We start from the raw sequence: 13,457 nt of genomic DNA on the forward strand, positions 1-13,457 counted from the left end.
TCAAAATGATGTGCAGCAAGATCAGAAGCATCGTCCTCAGTTTTTTTGTAAAGGTGTTCGAGATGGAATGAGCTCCAACAAGCCATCGAATGATCGTTTGAGTACCATAGATTTAGTTAAATCGACCACTTAGGTTACTAAACTTTCACAAAGTGGCCACTTAAGTACCATATCTTTTTAAAAGTGGCTACTTAGGTTCCTCAATTTTTGAAAAGTGACCACTTAGGTTCCTCAATTTTTGAAAAGTGGTCACTCAAGTTCCTCAATTTTTAAAAAGTGATCACTTAGGTTCAATTTTTTTTATGTTGCTGCTTTACTCGTATCAACCGTAAAATACTATTTATCTTGATACAACAAGCCAATCCAGCTACAAATACTATTGCACCATTACATAATCATTGCCACTCAATGGTACCGCATATTCTTATATCATTAACAACAATAACAGCCAACCAAGTTCAATTACATAATGTTACTGCTAAACACACCAACAAAAAATGCAACAGATTGCTGCCGAACACATGTTCCAAACCAAAATGCAACATATTGTTGCTTGACCAAAATGCAGCAATATCACAACTTAACCACATTGCTACATAACATACATCAAATCAAGTTGCAGCATCAAACACAATTCTAGCAACTTCAAATTTCTAAAAGAAACATCAACAATAGACATCATCTCAAATCCTCCCATCGGTCAAGCCGAACAACCTCATCACTTCCTTTTTTTCTCTTCAAAAGGCTTCACTTGATGCATGATCCTAGGACTCTTCCGAATTGGAATTATATTCACACGCTGCATTGCCGTCTCCTTTTCCACTATTTTATCTTTCGGAGAAGCCACCTCGCTTGGATGTTCGGGTACATTTGTATTGTTTCTCATTGAACTCACCGTCCATGTTGGCACTATGGCAGCAGGCCGTGCATTAACATTTACAAGATCATTTGACTAACATGGAACTAAGCTTGGGGCGAAAGCTTCTTTTGCAATTGCCCTTTTTACCCTTTGTTTTGGAGGTGGCATTGATTGCTTTTTTTTTCGCTTGTGCTCAAGTAACCACCGGTTGGTTTATCGGTGCCTCCTCTTGGCTTCTTTGTATCGATGCAGTCGATTCTTGAGTTGGTTGTCCTTCATATATCAAGACCTTTGAATTTCTTGAGTTGGTCATGCCAGGATTCATATCTGTCAACCCATGTCTTGTCCTTTTTCCAATTGCACCTTATGTACGTTGTGATGCACAAGTTTGAGGAACATTTTTAGCTGGTCTCCTTTTAACCTGCGAAAAGGCGTAAAGCAATGAAGTTAATGCCTCAAGGATTTATAGTCAAAAGCAAAGACAATAACAAACGACTTACTAGATATTTCCTCCTCGGTTGTACACTATTGGATTGAGTTTGCTCTGGAATTGGAACCGCTTGGCTACTTGTGTTGGCCTGTGGTGCCCCGCAACTGTTTCATGAATGTCTTCAGCTGGTCCCCTTCTAACCTGCAAAAAAGAGAAAACAATGAAGTCATTGCTCCAAGGATTTACAATAAAAATAAAGGACAATAACAAACAGCTTACCGGATATTTCTTCCTCTGTTGTACACTTGTGGACCGAGTTGGGTCCGGAGTTGGAACCGCATGGCTGCTTGTGTTGCCCCGCGTGCTCCTGCGTAATTGGCTTGTGTTGTCTCCGATTGTTGTTGTTGGTGGTGTTGTTTCTTAGCTCGACAACCAGCCTTATTATGCCCTGTTCCATGGTAAAATGAGCATTGAATTAATCCACCAACCCCGCTCATTTTGTTACCACTTTTCTCAATTTCCTCCAATCTCATTTTCTTTTTAGGCCCGCCAATTTGCTTCTTCAATGGTAGAGGTTTTGGGAGTTGATGGTTTGTTTTCTCCTAAAATTTGCTACTCCTCGGTGGTTGCATCATGAACCGATATGCAGCTAGATACCGATTTTTCTTATAACAGTCATCAACATAATCCTCCGCATTGAGGTTCTTCAGCTGAATGGCACATATGGCATGTGAACATGGTATTCCAATCAATTGCCATGCTCGGTAAGAGCATTTTTTCCTCTCCAAGTGGACAACATAGTTGTCACCATTATTCTTAATCTCGAAACCATCGTCCCCATTCCAAATCGGCTCGCAAAACCTACTACCTCGTACACTTTCCTCCAATTTCTTTACAATTCTAGGAACACGTTGTCTAGGCCACTTTGCACATTCATCTCTCTGCCTATGTAGCTTAGTCATGACCATCACTCTAATGTCTTCTAGCATACTAATTATTGATTTGCACCTAGCTCCTGTAATCGTGCCGTTGAATGCCTCATAAAGATTGTTATCAACGATGTCATACTTGAATTCTTCTCTAAAAAAGGCCTTACACCAATGTTTTGCTTCAGTGCAGAACAAGTCTTCAAAGGCTTCGGGAGACAACTTATATAGGGCTTGCTTGTGAGCTCTAAAGTCTACCATGTTAGTGCTTTTTGCAATCAACCAAAATTGCTTCTGTAGCTCATTGCCTCTATACTTCTTCATGCAATTTGCGTATATGTGCCGAGCACACATTTTGTGCTCAGCATATTTCATCAATTCAGCTATAGCTGGAACAAGCCCCTAGAAAACCAGCAAACATTAATAACATACATAAAATGAGTATCAGTAGAAAGACAACAATTCAATCATAGTACCTCACCTTTTGTTGATCGCTCATAAATGCCAAACCACTTCCGTCGGTTATGTCAAGATCAGCTATTAGATTTTTCAAAAACCAAGACCAAGTGTCATTGTTCTCCGACTTCACCACGGACCTGGCTATTAGAAACATTTGGTTGTTTCCATCTCTTCCAATTGCTGCCAATATCTCTCCTTTGCATAAACCCTTTAAAAAAAACAACCATCTAACCTAATCACTCTTCCGCAGCCAGCTAAAAACCCTCTTCTGCATGCCTCAAAACATATGTACATCCTGTGAAATCGTGTCTCATGCTCATCCAGTGATGGCTCCTTAACCTCGACATAAATTCTACTCGGTGGATTTTGAAACCTACACTCCTTGGCATAGTTTCAAATCTGTGCATACTCTTGCTTGTACATTCCCATCAATTCACTCATCACCTTGTGCTTAGCTCTTTTGCACCGATTTCTAGACACGTTCACACCTACTTCCTCTCTAACTAGTTGCTTCAATCGAGTCTTGTTTAGCTCTGGCATAGTCTTAATGGTATTGAAAAAGTGCTTGGCCAACCACACACTTGTCACTCTATTATTACGAAAATCGATACCACGGTTATGCTTTTCTTGGAGTGACCGGATTTGAAATGAGCCAGTTCTTCTATCCAATGCAGCATATATCATCCATGGACAATTATCTTATGCACACTTCACCCTAATATAGTTCTTCATATTTCTAATGAACTTCAGATTCCTCTATTGAGTGATTGAATACTTTATGATAGTCCTTCTCAATTGTTTTGCATTATCAAATCTCATTGATAAGCAAAACAAAGGGCTTGCAGAATTTGAATCGTAAGAAGGGTACTTACTTGACCTTTTCCCACTTTGAAGCACACCATCTTCATTGTCGTCTAAGCTACTGCGATCATTCTCACTACTTTCCTCATTTTCTGTATCATCAGCATCATTGACAGCAGCTCCAGCAGCTCCATCTTTCCCGCCCGTAGAAGTACCCTCATCAACTACCCCCACTTGTCCTTATTTCCTTTGTCGAAATGCTCTTACTTCTTCTCTTGCTTGTGCAACGTCTACATCATCAGCATCACTTGGGCATTGTGTATGCAACAGTATTTCCTCATCTTCATCACTGGATAATGCAACTTCCCAAGAGCTCACATTTATTCCAATCAATTCTTCAGCTACTGTGTCTTCACCATCAGATATGCCACCAATTCTTTCAAGTTGTCTCACAGGCTCTAACACGTGAGCTGTATGGGAAGCCTGATTATCCTTTGCTTATAGATTTTCTTCTAAAACAGATGCATCCCCATCCTAGGTTTCCACATGAGCTTCCAAAATTGCTTTCTCACCTCCATTGCCATCAACATACACAGACACCTCTTGACCATGAAGAAAATAGTAAACAACATCCCTAACACCACTATCATCATGTATGAATCTCATTCCATCCTTCAGACTACGACCGTGTATTACATAATATAGCTTAGCAATTTTGCATCGCAACCGTTACACTATATCCTTCTTAAACTCTTTATAAGACAGTCGACTCACACTAATGAGGACAAAAGCCACATCTCCACCGACATATTTAGTCTCATTATCTCCAATTACAAACTTCCCACCGTAGAAAACTTTGACCGGCGCAATCGTATCGCCCATGGTAACACTATTGATTCAGAAAATAATTATTTCTATAACGGACACCACAATGCAAACTATGTTAACATCGCATGAAAGATAAAATATATTTTTTATATAACAAGGACCACAACACAAACCATGTTAATAGTGTAATATAAAAGAAATAATTTTTATAGCATTCTCTATCATCTGCTAACAATTTTGCTAGCCTTTGCAGCCAATTACAATCAGTTTTTTCCCCATCACAAGGACCACAACAACAAAAATCTTTAACAATGCAGTTATAGAAAAAACAATCTTTTTTTATAATGGGGACCACAACCCTCGACACTGCACCAAAGAAAGAATAATTTTTTCCATGACCGACAAGGACCACAACAAAGCAAAGACATGATAACTTTAGCACTCGATCCCCACTACCCCATCACATTCGGTAAACAACAATCTCGTTGTCGGCCGGTGGACACAAAACGACATAAGGTACAACTCAGAAAATGAAACTCACCTTTACACTATGCCAACGAGACCCTAATTTTTCCCTCCAACGGATCGTCTTTCTCGCCTTTCCTTTCGCTTTCATTCACTGTCAATAACGCCAAAATGAATAAACATGTGTGTCGTTTATTAATCACTTGACACAAACAAAATCACTTACCTTTGCTTGTGTCGACCCCGGTTTGTCACGCGACAAACACTTCCTCCGCCTTCGTAGACTCCGATATGAATCACAAGAATAGAGTAGGGCCTTCGATTGATTTGCTTGAGACACTAAAGATTGATGAAGATTGGAGCCCCAATTTGATTTAGCGAGCGTCAAATTTATCGGAGAAAAATCAATTTGCGAGAGGGAAGGTTTGGAGCCCTATTTTTGCTCGAGCCAATTTTGATCGTTCTCTCTCTTGATCTCGAAGGCAGGTTTAAGACATGATAGTGCGGCGTCGTTTTCTCTTTAAGAAGGACACGCTGGAGAAGAATTTCCACGGTGGACTTGTAATTCTTTTTTTAATTTCCACGTCACAATAAAACATTAAGTAAAAAGTCCACGTAGGATGTTTTACCGGAGATGGCACTCAAGTGATCTCTTTTGCTCCGATTTCGTACTCAGGTAATCGAAAAAAAAGTTGTGGCACTCAAATGATCGCCATACAAAAGTTGTGGCACTTGTACTGTACTTACCCCCTCATCTTGTTAGTGTTTTATTAGCTGCTTAGGGAGATTTCTAACCAGTAATTTGCCATCTTAAAATTGAAGATTGAGACCTGATCAGAATGCCTGAAGCAAACTCTTTAATGTCTGAATGTCATTTACTTAGATATCTTCCTCCTATGATAAAGGTTTTCGAGGACTCCAATTCAAAATTACGCAATAGCGATCTGCATAAAACCCGCGGAACATGGCTCTTCTCGCACTGAAAAACTGAAACAAGGGATGGCGAATTCACCAGCTACTTCTTTGTGCACTTGAAGAGCACATTGTACATGAGATTGAACAGAACCAAGGTCGTGAACAGGCACACGTCCGCAAGGGTCAGTTATTGCCGAACAAGTACTGCGACTGGCACAACTGATCCTCCAACCTGTCCAGGTGCTGAATAACTTGTCCACCGCCGCGTCGTATGCCTCTTGGCTCTGAGCACACCCGCAGCTTTCGTGGCAAACAATGACACACGAATACACTAGCAATCGTAAAAAAATGTTTTGAGTGAGAAGCCAAAGTGCTATTCTCTTAACACTTTTTTAACCTGCACACTCTGTCGTTCACACTAGGATAGATCACCTGGTTCCACTCTTCGATCTCGGCCTTCAATTCGGGCAGCGAGAGGTCCACCTCCGGGTTTCTAGCCAGCCCGTTTAGGCCTGAATCGAACACCTTAATGATGTTGTTAACTCTTGTTGGAACTTGCAAGCCACGTCGCTGTGATATACATCCCACAGCATCGGCACAGTGCAATGGTCGCTGTACCCTCCCCTCCTCAGCCCGAATACCTCCCTCAGGCTCCTATCCTTGTTGACCTTATCGAGGGCAGTGTGGGTCTCGAAACTCCCAAGAGCCATCACGTCCAAGGATACCACAGACACCGGGACAGGCATCTCGAGGCCCTTTAGGGCCCGGATGATGATCGCCTAGTGGGCCCACGAGCAGGGAAGGCCTTAGTAGAGTTGGAGGCCGCGGGGTCAGCGTGTCGTGTCCAACACTCTCCGACATGCGATGCATACGTAGCTAGTGCTCCAGACACATCGGTGACACTTGAGTCCAACATTCCGACTGTTGACGCAAATCTTTTATCGAACGTAAGCAATTTGTTTTCCAATAAGGAGTTCCGGTTCAGTTTGGATAGAGAGTGTTAAATGCTAAAGATATATTGATATCAGCAGCACTGTACAAGCTCTTAACCAAACAATGGCCGATGCAACCGACGACTTATGATTGCACCGACACTGAAGGTACAATAATGGAATGCAATCGACGATGCTGGACACTATAGAATACAATGCCGGAATTTAATTGACGACACTGGACAATGTAGAACACAATGTCGGAATTTAATTGATGACACTGGATGGTGGATAGACGCCGAAACTTAATCAACAATACCAACCCAGGATAAGAAAATCGCCGGAATTGAATCTACGACGGGAATCTGAACTACATATAAGCTAGGCTAAGTATCGAAAGCTAATGAAAGATAAAACACTTGTTGTGTTAATTTTTTTAGGGGACCCTCTTCGTTGGGCAACTCATGGTATTTATAGAGGTATCTGAGTAACTGTCGACCGGTTACCATCCTTGGCTTTTTACGTCCCGCACCACTTTCAGCACGTTCTCCTATCATCGACAGTTTCTTGTTTTACACGCCATTCTCTCTACACTTTTGAGGATTGCCCCTCATTTTCTACACCTGCTTTGATCATGGTCTCTTTCGTGCGTCTCTCTTTTCTTCGTCAAAATCCATCCTTGACACGTGGCATCCTTTCGGTCGGTCCGACTCTGATTCCAATGCTCTCAACCGTAGCCGATCATGACTCCCCCACGTGCCTATCACATGACTCTTCGGGTAATTTTAGGTGTCAACATATGCTCCCTTTTTAAAAGATATAAATCAGAGATTTATCTCTTTTAAAAGATATTCCTCGATTTGAGCATCATCGGTTGCAACTTCATGATTATACCTTTCCGTCTTCGATTTCCTTTCCCAAAGCGCAGGTTGCTTCAAATCTCTCACTTTTGTTTATTCTTTGATCCGAATCACCTTATATCTTTGAGAAAAAGCTTTTTGTGGTCATCTTCCTCACTTTTGGATTTTCCTAAAACCCTAAACCCTTTCAACTCGCTTCAGTCTTTCCACGGTGACTCAAACCTTTGAGCTCACTCCTAGACAGCTCGTTGGTCACTTCGACAAGCCGATCAACAGTCATGACGCCGACAACTTTTTCTTCAACCACGAGGAAATACGCTGTGTTTATTCTAGCTCCTAGCATCCGAGATCATAATCATGTCCCAACGTCTATTCAACCTTGTTTCCCAATGAAGCGTAACGAGAAACTTCCTGTTCAAGTTTCTCCTCTAAGGGATATATGATCATCTCCATCTTCCCGATTTAGAAGTTTTCCATCCTATGAAGACAGATTTTATGCTTGGTTCCAACGGTTGCAGAATGACCCTTCAACTACCTCTTCTTGCACAGCGGCGGACATAAAGACAACACTTGAGATCAGCTTATTGTCCCATGACCTAAATAGAGGACTGCTGGGCTCCGTAGTAAGCTTTTGGTTTTCGTCGACCAACCTGTTTCTTTTTTCATGGGAACCTATGTTGGTGATCCTTCGGGACGTATTCGCCATTGCTGGTCTTACCCCTCATGAGACCTCTGCTACCAATCTCAAAGCCCTCGAGGACTACTCTATCCCCGGGGATACTCTTGCTTATGGGAAGGTTTTGGACACCTACTATAAAATCTTTGGCCCTGTCACACTTGTCGAACAAATGACTTTCCTTCTTTTCTGGCTGTTGAAATACATATTTTTCGGTCATACTCTCAAGGTTTCTAAGGATGATGCCATTCTTGCCTCTAATTTAGCAAGAGGGAAGAACATCGCTCTTGGCCCTCTGATTTTGGTAGTTCTGTACAGGAGCATTACCCATGCCTCTTTATCAATGATGTCCAAGGACGAAGGCGTGTTGTCCGGTTCACTTTGCATCCTTCAAGCTTAGGTAATCGTTGACACCTAAATTTTGATTTCTCCTCAATTATTTATTTTGCATAAAAATCTGGAGTTAAATTTTAATTTCTACCAAAAATAATAGCTCATTGATTTCATTCAATTTTAGTACTCATGCATTACATTTTGCATTGGACTTGTGGCGGAAGCGAATCCGAAATTGATGTAGGGTCTGAGCAAGAACTCACCAGAAATTTAGCAAGCATGTGAAGGGGACATGGTGTCCAAAATTCATAGGCAAAAATGAGAGTGCTGAGCCTTGTCAAATTTGAGAGGAGACCGAGCCCATGTTCGTTGGAAATTTGATCAAGGCCACGAATATAACATGGATCAAATCCTGCATATATACGTGTTGTGCTGGGCTTGGAAAATCTGCATTATTTAATAACCCTTAAAGCTTTAATTATATTAAGATAATACTATATTCTTTTGAAAAAAAAAATGGAGATCTTGAGAAAACCCTAGTGGTCTTTGCTTATAAAAGGGACTTACATTCACGTCACAGGGGGAAGGCACAATTCAGAGAATATTGAGAGAAAAAACATACGTGATAGAGAGATAGAGCGCGAAAGAATTTTCTCCCCATCAAGCCGCCCAAGAGTTCAAAAACACTATGAAATTACTGCTATTTTGGCTCGGTGAAGGTATTCTACGGTAGCAATCCAGCAAGGTCAGCTAGTCCACGCTTCAATCTAGCGTGGTCACAAGTGCTCAATCAAAGTCCAGGTGATATCTCTTCATGGCTCTACTGTTTGGTGGGCTTTTAATTACTGTTGACCAGCCTTTTGCCCCACCATCTTGTCCTGATTCGGTGCTGGTTCAGTAGAGTTTATTTGATGAATTCAATGTCTTCATTTGACATCTCATGTGGAGCAGCTGGCCATCGCCGTCTGCTGCACATCACCGCCGAACAATCTTTTTTTCCTTTCTCATGTCCATTGATCAGCCCCGTTTTCTTCGCTGTTATTCGTTCGCTGTTCAGAGGATTTTGGCTGCTGTTCGATAGCCAATCGACCTTGTTCTTGTCGTTAAATTGATATCTAACTCAGCTACTTGTTGAATTAGAGTCCTTCATTGTTCGGGGTCTGTTTTTGGTGCAAATTGGATCAAAATAGTGCTGTTTTTGGGGGAGATTTTACAGCGTGTGCCGCGCAGAAATTTGGGCTTGATACAAGGTAACTTTTCCCTCCTTTGATTGCAAAGATATAGTCAGTTTGATTTAGATTCGCATATATTTTATGTTTGTTCTTGAATTTCATGCATCTTTTACTCTTTGGTTAAACAAACGTGATTTCCAATTCATGATGATCAAAAGAGATAACTTTTGCAAGATTAGCCATCAAAGTGTTGATTTATTTTTTTTTTAAAAAGAATTTCTCTTGAATTGCGTAATTGGTCATTATCTTAACATAATTTTCAGAATAAAAAAACCCTAAATCTAAATTAGGAAAATCTCTTTCCTAATAGTTAACATTTATGTCAAGTTGGATAATCTTACCCTTTGCCGTTTAGGTATGACTCTCCAACTTAGTGAAGATGGGAAGTTAGCAAATTTGATCTATTGCTGTTTAGATCCGATTTGCTATATTCAAAAAGCCGATTTTAGGTTTAGGAATACTTTTTTTTGAAAATTATAAGAAGATGTGGTTCGAATTGCTTCAAATTATCAGGATTGCTATCTTGCATTATCCGATTGAATTGATATTCTGTGATCGCTAGAGATCTTGTTCGATTTAAATTTTCTGATAGACTTAAAAAGATTCCTAAAAAAATTAGTAAGATATGCTTTCCCGGAAACTATGTCTAATTAAATCTTTAGTAAGATAAAGTTTCTTAAAAAGTTTATCTCATTAAGTTTATTTTGGAAAATTTAAGTCAAGGGAACCAAATCAAAATATTCTTAATTTGACCAAAAATTCAAAAAGAACAAAAAATCAGCTCATTGTCGTCTTGTGCGATTTCATGCCATCTTGCATTATCTCATGCATATTTCATATATTTCATCGCATATCTTGCCATATCTCATGTCATCTTTGTGATTTCATGCATATTTCATCTCATTCATAAAAAAAATACAGAAAAAATATATCTCATTGCATGTTTAGTTCATTTGCTTCGTTGATTGTTTGCATGCTAGAATAAATTGTGATTGCATGTAGTTAATATCATTTAGCATGTTTTAGTTTGTTAGTTAATCCTTGCATATAGGGAAATATGATTTGAATTTACATGATTTTGCTTGTCATTCATGTCAATCATTCATTCATTCATATCGTGCATTCATTCTAAAAAAAGCAAAAACATTAAAAAAAAAAACACCTCATTTGAGCTTAAAAGTAAATTCAATCAAGCATGAGTTGCCAAACCTTGGACTTTCATGGAATTAAGCTACTGAAAGGGCATTAACTTTAATTAGTTAATGTAATCGAGTCCCCGAATCTTTAATCTCTGGTTCGTAGGAATAAAATGGTTCTCTCGCTATTTTATTTAAGTTTCTAACCAACCTACCAAAAATGATTAGTGGCAACGCCGAATTCTAAATCATTCTAATTAACCAAAGTTGCGATTTGGTAGGGCTTGGGAGACTCCATATTAGTTTAGTCATTAAATTAACCCGATAATCCATTAACCCGAACCCGAAGTTCAATCCGATTTTTAGGTCGTGACAGTAACATTTTACTTTCCCTTTCTATTCAAGAGTGTGCCCTGTGATCAGTTATTTGAGCCACCTTCCCATTTTGGTACACGACTACTCGTGGCTGTCCAAGTAAAGGTTCTCGCTAGCATTCAGCCTTCAAATTTCTATCTGCAGCAAATTTTATCCTTCGATGTAGCCAAGGTGAATCTGTTCCCTTATGGTTTTGCGACTTCGACTTCATCTTTGATTCCAAATTATATAAGCCATGCAGCTTCCACGAATTTTAAACCTATGTCCTTTCTCCTGTAGACCTGCCTATTCGACTTTGTTCTAAAGGTAACTTCTACCCTGGATTTGAGCCTTACTCCCCACAGTACTACGCTAGACAGTTTGATTTTCGACAAGCTATTCCTATGCCTGCCATATACTCCATAAACTTTCCCTCGATGAACAAAATACCATATAATATCAAGGCCGATGCACCTTTCACTTGTTGTGCTCAGATCACTACTCTGGTGCATCAACGGTTTTCTGGGGATATTCCTGAAATCCTTCGATCTTGTCCTGGATTCACATCTAGGTTCACAAGCTGGTGGTTATCTTTCACCTTTGAAAGTCCATACGAAGATGCCATCACGTCACTCCTAAAAGGAGGTAGAATAAAGCCTCGCAGCTTTGTGTCGAAGAAAGCTGATAGAAAGGGCACAGCAAAAACCCTTCAACTTGGCAGTCCCAATCGGATGACAACCTTTACCACAGGTGATTTAATCTGTCCTTCACGATTCAAGGGGCTTACAAATCGTTTAGGTGAACTTACTTGTTTTTTGCTCATCAGACGAGGATTCAGACGATGACATGACTATCGACGAGATAATCACCTCGCTCAAAGGAGAAAGAAAGGCTCTCCTTCAACAGGGAAACGGTACAAGCCTTCGACTGAAGCTCTAGTTGTCGAATCCTCTCAATCTATCTCATTTCGAGATCCCCTGGATAACAAAACTCAAGTTATTGAAGGGCTTGATAGTGCTTCAGTCCTCGACGACTTATCTGCTCCTACTGTGTCGACCACGACCTTAGCCCCATTGCCATTGTCGATCCTCAGAGGACCTTCTTCTCATCAAACATTGTTGTCTAGTGACCCGTTGATCGTCGAAACAGCTGCAGGTTACGAAGATTGTCCTACATCCTCCTCAACCCTTCTCGTTTTTCAAACGTCATCGGTAGATGAACCTCTAAACACTGAAGCTACTCAAGGCTCCCATGTAGCTCTTGCTTCTTCGATGCCTCAAGAGGACATACAGGCCTATTTTGCAGGATCAGTTCATCCTTCTAGTGAGACTGACCTTCATAATGTTCTTCAAGGAGATGTTTCCTCTGAAACAACAACTTTCAATAAACTAAAGTTCAGGTTATCTCGCTCCTTAGACCTTGCCCGCGTTGGAATTTCCTCTTTTGTCAACAATCCGATAGCTCTCCGAGGAGTTAGATCTGTGATAAACGAACTAGCCAAAGAGAAGATTTGCATGGTTAAACGACTCAAAACCTTTCAAGAGCACTTCCCCAGCGTCTTTACCCATTTTCGAAAGAATTGGATGTGGGTAATAGCTCTGGCTAATCTTGCTTATCAATCTTTTAAGCCTAGTACTGAGACGCAAGAGGCAAAGCAACTGGTGGACCAAAGGCGATAGACTCTGCAATCTGTTGTTAAGGGGATAGCTGAGCTAGACGAGAGAGAGCTTGCCCTCGAGCAGCAAAAGCTAGCAATGGAAAGGGAGATAGAGGAGACTCAACGCTAACGATCGATCAAAATTTCTCATCGGGCCGCTACTGAAGACCAATTAAAGGTGTATGTTGCTTCTTTGAAAGAAAAGAAACAAGCAAATTCTGCTCGGATTGCACGGGTGGAAGCAAAACAACATCAAACTAGAAGCGATTGTTTGGCTCGAAATAAAAAATTCGAGGGTCTGTTCTGTACTTTACTCCGAGATGTAAAAACCACTTTGTACTCCAAAGGCCTTAATGAAATTATATTTTATCTTTACCTCCTTTGCTTGGTGCTAACGCTAAGCCTCGATCTTCAAATAACACGACTTTCCCACGTTCACGCAATTGACATAACTATTCGAATCAGTTACCTTGACATTCTCTCTCTATATATTTAGTGGTTGCCTTCGAGCCTTAATCGACATCCCATTATGGCAAACCACCATAGAATCTCTGTAGGTGTTCATACAGCCTCTCACCTATCACGCCTAGATGC

The 13,457-nt window shown here is 40.5% G+C and overlaps 1 pseudogene; it reads right to left on the reverse strand.

Moving 5' to 3' along the window:
* Nucleotides 1-5,783: 5,783 nt before the first annotated feature.
* On the reverse strand, nucleotides 5,784-6,492 carry LOC115752644 (annotated as a pseudogene).
* Between the last annotated feature and the right edge of the window lie 6,965 nt (nucleotides 6,493-13,457).

Source organism: Rhodamnia argentea, chromosome 8, assembly GCF_020921035.1.
Source record: "Rhodamnia argentea isolate NSW1041297 chromosome 8, ASM2092103v1, whole genome shotgun sequence".
Classification (NCBI taxonomy): Eukaryota; Viridiplantae; Streptophyta; class Magnoliopsida; order Myrtales; family Myrtaceae; genus Rhodamnia; species Rhodamnia argentea.